The sequence below is a fragment of the Bubalus bubalis genome, chromosome 5 (genome assembly GCF_019923935.1).
Source record: "Bubalus bubalis isolate 160015118507 breed Murrah chromosome 5, NDDB_SH_1, whole genome shotgun sequence".
Taxonomy (NCBI): domain Eukaryota; kingdom Metazoa; phylum Chordata; class Mammalia; order Artiodactyla; family Bovidae; genus Bubalus; species Bubalus bubalis.
Window position 1 is genome coordinate 89,612,701 of NC_059161.1, and position 6,424 is coordinate 89,619,124.

Below are 6,424 nucleotides of genomic sequence, written 5' to 3' on the forward strand. Positions count from 1 at the left end.
AGAATGCAGAAGATATTGGAGTCTGGGGAAAAGGATGAGGAGGACATTTAAGCAAGGGTGGGCTGGCAGTTGGAACCTAATGTGGGCTGTCAGAGCTCAAGCAGGGTACAGAGGACATGTACAATGGAGGAAAGCAGTGATGATCGGAGATTACATAAGGGTTTATACAGTAAGATTACATAAGAGTTTATCTAGTAATACATTGAGAATAATGGGAATTAGCCTTCTCCCTGCTCAGACAGGAGTTACACATATGGAAAGGGAAAAAGTATAACTAGTTGTAGGATTTGGGGTTGGCATTGTTTGTATCACTGTAAACTCAAAATTTCAATATATATAGAATTATAGATAGGTGTGTCTGTGTGTGTGAATTCCTCAGCTTCATCTTCAGAGAGCAGAGAGGGCCTAAAGCAATGACAACCCAATAGCAATGAGAACAACTAGCACTCAGATCATGGTTTCCTAATACCATTCTCCATTAAAAAGTCCCCTAGGGGAAATGGCTAATTCCAAAGGTAGGGCAGCAAAAATATGACTAGCCTAGAACATTTATTATGACAAAGTTATGGAATTGTTCAAAAAATGATAGGCATATGACAAAAGGACATATACCAAAAAATACACAGACCAAAGGAGACTAAAAATAACCTGAGGACCAAATGATACATGCTATACTAGATGGAATCTTGGAACAGCTAAAGGACATTTTATGCATATCAGGGTAAAACAAGTGATATCTGAATACAGTGTGAAGTTTAATTAATGGTAGAGTACCAATGTTGATTCCTTGCTGCTGCTGCTAAGTCACTTCAGTCGTGTCCAACCCTCAGCGACCCCATGGACTGCAGCCTTCCAGGCTCCTCCATCCATGGGATTTTCCAGGCGAGAGTACTGGAGTGGGGTGCCATTGCCTTCTCTGGTTGATTCCTTAGTTATAACAAATATGTCATAGAAACAGACGATGTTAACAGTGGGGGAAACTGAGTGAAGAGTGTAAAAGGAATTCTCGAAAATCATTCTAATTTTTTTTAATTATTTAAAATTACAAAAAACACAGAAGCCAGCTTAAAGATCTCCCACTGATCATGATTTTTACATCAATAATAGTACTGAATTATTAGTCATTGAATAAAATAAACCTTAAGTCTACATGGATATAAATAAATAGGGAGAAGAAAACACTTTACCTTAGAGTAGACTGCCAACTAATAAATGTAGCAGCAATAGTGGAATTACAAAAATCTGTGTTTAGCAACCATCATCACAATTATATATTTAGCAAAGAAACATCAGTATGTGCTAAACCTAGTAAGTGAAATTTGATGAGGAATGGATATTTATTTACTTTCAAAAATACCTATCATAAAGTATCAATTGGTTACAAAAGAAAACAACTTGATAGTGGTAAACCCAGCTGGTATCACTTATTCAAATGATCAGAGTTGACATGACTAGTAATGAGAAAGACTGAGTGGGTACCACCTGATAGAATGGTATACAAGGAACATAGCAGCACTTCTGTGATATTCCTGAGAAAATACTTGAATTTGATCATGAGGAAAAATCATACATCCAGGTGGAAGGACTGAAATCTTCAAAAGTGTCAGCTGTGAAACTCAAGTAAAGGCTGAGGACTATTCAGGTAGAAGGAGATTAGGAAAATAATGTCAACTAAATATGCCACCATGATCACAGATTGCACCCTTTTGCTTAAAAGGACATTACTGCCTGCAAACTCAGGGGACATGGGTTCAATCCCTGGTTCAGGAAGATCCCACATGCCTTGGGGCAACTAAGCCTGTGAGCCACAACTACTGAGCCTGCATGCCACAACTCCTGAAGCCCATATGCCTAGATCCCACGCTTCACAATTGATGCTACCTGCCACCACAATGAGAAGCCTGTGTACAGCAACGAGGAGTACCCTTGCACAGCAAAAAAGACCCAGTGCAGCCAAAAGTAAAATAACTTTTTTTAATTTTAAAGGATATTACTGGAACAACTGGCAAATTTTTAATTGAGTTATTGGATTATATAGTAAAAATAGATGTTGATTTTCTGATTTTGGTGGCTATAATGTGGTTTTATGGGAGACTATCCAGCTATTCAAGCTGGTTTTAGAAAAGGCAGAGGAACCAGAGATCAAATTGCCAGCATCTACTGGATCATCAAAAAAGCAAGAGAGTTCCAGAAAAACATCTATTTCTGCTTTACTGACTATGCCAAAGCCTTTGACTGTGTGGATCACAATAAACTGTGGAAAATTCTGAAAGACATGGGAATAGCAGACCACCTGACCTGCGTCTTGAGAAACCTATATGCAGGTCAGGAGGCAACAGTTAGAACTGGACGTGGAACAACAGACTGGTTCCAAATAGGAAAAGGAGTACATCAAGGCTGTATATTGTCACCCTGCTTATTTAACTTACATGCAGAGTACATCATGAGAAACGCTGGGCTGGAAGAAGCACAAGCGGAATCAAGATTGCCAAGAGAAATATCAATAACCTCAGATATGCAGATGACACCACCCTTATGGCAGAAAGTGAAGAGGAACTAAAAAGCCTCTTGATGAAAGTGAAAGAGGATAGTGAAAAAGTTGGCTTAAAGCTCAACATTCAGAAAACTATCATGGCATCTGGTCCCATCACTTCATGGGAAATAGATGGGGAAACAGTGGAAACAGTGTCAGACTTTATTTTTCTGGGCTCCAAAATCACTGCAGATGGTGATTGCAGCCATGAAATTAAAAGACGCTTACTCCTTGGAAGGAAAGTTATGACCAACCTAGATAGCATATTCAAAAGCAGAGACATTACTTTGCCAACAAAGGTCCGTCTAGTAAGGCTACAGTTTTTCCAGTGGTCATGTATGGATGTGAGAGTTGGACTATAAAGAAAGCTGAGTGCCAAAGAATTGATGCTTTTGAACTGAGGTGTTGGAGAAGACTCTTGAGAGTCCCTTGGACTGCAAGGAGATCCAACCAGTCCATTCTAAAAGAGATCAGTCCTGGGATTTCTTTGGAAGGAATGATGCTAAAGCTGAAACTCCAGTACTTTGGCCACCTCATGCGAAGAGTTGACTCATTGGAAAAGACTCTGATGCTGGGAGGGATTGGGGGCAGGAGAAGGGGACAACAGAGGATGGGATGGCTGGATGGCATCACCGACTCGATGGACATGAGTTTGAGTAAACTCCGGGAGTTGGTGGTGGACAGGGAGGCCTGGCGTGCTGCGATTCATGTGGTTGCAAAGAGTCGGACATGACTGAGCAACTGAACTGAACTGAACTGATCCTTATTTGTAAGGCACTGACTAGATGGACCTTTGTTGGCAAAGTAATGTCTCGGCTTTTGTATATGCTATCTAGGTTGGTCATAACTTTCCTTCCAAGGAGTAAGCGTCTTTTAATTTCATGGCTGCAATCACCATCTGCAGTGATTTTGGAGCCCCCAAAAATAAAGTCTGACACTGTTTCCACTGTTTCCCCATCTATTTCCCATGAAGTCATGGGACCAGATGCCATGATCTTAGTTTTCTGAATGTTGAGCTTTAAACCAACTTTTTCACTCTCCTCTTTCACTTTCATCAAGAGGCTTTTTAGTTCCTCTTCACTTTCTGCCATAAGGGTGGTGTCATCTGCATATGAGGTTATTGATATTTCTCAGGGTTCAGGATAGGGAACACATGTATACCTGTGGCGGATTCATTTTGATATTTGGCAAAACTAATACAATTATGTAAAGTTTAAAAATAAAATAAAATTTAAATAAATAAATAAATAAAAGAAAAAAAGAAAAAAGAATAAAGTATTTAGAAGTGATAAGGGATATGTCATCAACTTACCCTTATTTAGTTGTAGGGGTGGGAGGGGGGTATTTTTACCATTCTTGAATCCTTGTAAGCTTGAAATTATTTGAAAAATTTTAAATGTATCTCTAGCCTTAATTTAAAAGGCCCAAGTCATAGGTAACCCACCAGCTGATGCTTGCTTCTCTGAATTCTTGCTTCCACTTTGTGTCTGCTTCTAGAGATGTTTTTTGCAGCTTTATATTTTTTTAAGATTTTTAAAATATTGGGGGAGGGTGGAATGAATTTGGAGATTATGATTGACATACACACTGCTGCTGCTGCTAAGTCGCTTCAGTCGTGTCCGACTCTGTGTGACCCCATAGATGGTAGCCCACCAGGCTCCCCCGTCCCTGGGATTCTCCAGGGAAGAACACTGGAGTGGGTTGCCATTTCCTTCTCCAGACACACACAGTACCATATGTAAAATAGATAGCTAGTGGAAACCTGTGGTATAGCACAGGAGCTCAACTCTGAGCTCTATGATGACCTAGAGGGGTGGGGGTGAGGGGGGTGGGGAGGGAGGGGTATATGTATAAATATAGCTGATTCACTTTGCTGTACAACAAAAATTAACACATTGTACAGCAATTATATTCCAAAAATAAAAATATCATAGCTGGCATTGTTAGGTATTTCGTAGCTTCTTCCGGCCATAATTTTAGGATATGGCAGACTGGCAGTTGTCCAATAGGATCTATTTCCCCTATATTTAGTACTAACATTCCCTGAGTACTTCACTATACATGGCCACCAAGCTGGAGACTTCATTCTCCAAGATTCCTTGCAGCATGGTGTGGCCATGTGATTAAATTTTGGCCAATGGGACATGGACAGAAATAATGGTACCACTTCCAGGTTATACTCCTTAAAAAAAAAAAAAATTGCACACTGGCTACCTTGCCGTTTTCTTCCAACTTGCTAGTTAGGAGATGCTACCAGAAACAGTTGCCTTGACCAGTGGTGGAAACCACAGGGGAATCTGGTAGAACCACCTTACCGTCTTGGACTATGTACTCATAGACTGTTTCTTGAAAAAATGGTTAAGCTACTTATTATGGTGGTTAAGCTACTAGTATTTAATCTTTGTTAAGGTGCTATCCTAACTAATAAAATTTAAATGAAAGGACTGACATACCCTCCTGGTTTGGGGGAAAGGTGAAAGGAAGAAGAATAGAGACTCAAAACCAAAATAAAACACTTCTGGTGCTGGCCAAGATGGAGTAAGCACACCACAGGGTTTCTCTTTGACTGATTGTAACTGAACAGAATATAGAAAGCAAGTAGGACTCTAAAAAGCAAACAATAGCAGGGGGATTATGTAAGCAAGTCAAAACCTAAAGAATGATTAGCACAGTGATGAATTTTCCTCTTCTGGTTTGCCCTGAGGACAATCTAAGATCCAGTTGACACACAGAGCATAAACTCAAGAGAAATCCCCTCTTCTGGCCAGAGAAACAGGAAAAGGGTTCCCTGTGAACTAGAGTGTAAAGGGAAGGCCCTTTTTGCCCTCCTCCCCCTCCCTGGCATGCGCCAAGACCAGCTGCAGGCATGAGCTGCAGCGTGACAGCGGTGATGGTGGCGGCGTTCCAAGTACCTGAGGCGCTCAGAGCCTGTCTCCCTGGCCAGGGGAAGCAGGAAAGGGCACCCCACGGCCAGAAGAGTCTGGGACCAATCTCTGTCCTTTGTTTCTGTCTCGTCACTTACTGCTCCTCTTCTGGTTTGCCCTGGTTTCCTAAAGCTCCAAGAAAAACTCTGGCTTTATAGACAGAGGACTAGAAATAAGACACTGGAGAACATTAAAGAAATTCCAGAGAGGAGAAAGCTGGGAAAGAAATCCCTAAATTCTGTGTGTGAATCGACACAAGTCTCAGGTTTACTCTCAAGCCACACATGTGAAAAACACCCAAAGAAACACAGGCTTTGAGAATTACGGAAGAGCCAGGCAGAGCCCTTGCAGTCAGGTCTGATCGACAGGGAAAGCTTTTGGAAGAGATGAGGTTGACTCTTCTACCCACAGACGAGATAGAACTTGCACTCTGAATGTCAAGACTTTGCTTGCTCAAAAAAAAGTCAATATCCTACAATGGATCTTAACAAGGTGGCCACTTTCTTAAAGTTCCTCAGGAGAAGGCAGTCTGGTTACCAGACAGGACCTAAACATTTCTCAGTCTCCTGGTCGAATACCATTATAATACAATCTCAACCACTAATGAATTCCAGCCAACTACGAAGTACTATGAGAGGGAAGAATTCAATTAAAACTATGTTTATCAAACTGAAAATTATCTATTTACACTAGCAGACTGTTAAATCAGCTCTGTTCAATCTAATCAGAAATGTTTAATGAAATAAAATAGAAATTATCAGAATCCATTGCAGATAGGTGGGGTAAGGAGAGCCCTGTAAAACTTTTGTCTCATTACGTGTGTGCACAAGTTCTGTGTTTCAATATGAAGTGTATTTCTTTTACTGAATCTTACTCAAAACATTTTGAAAACTACTGGAGTGTTTTCTAACAGCCATTCCAATTTCATCGCACTATTTTTACATAGGGTCAAAGAGGAAGGCAAAAA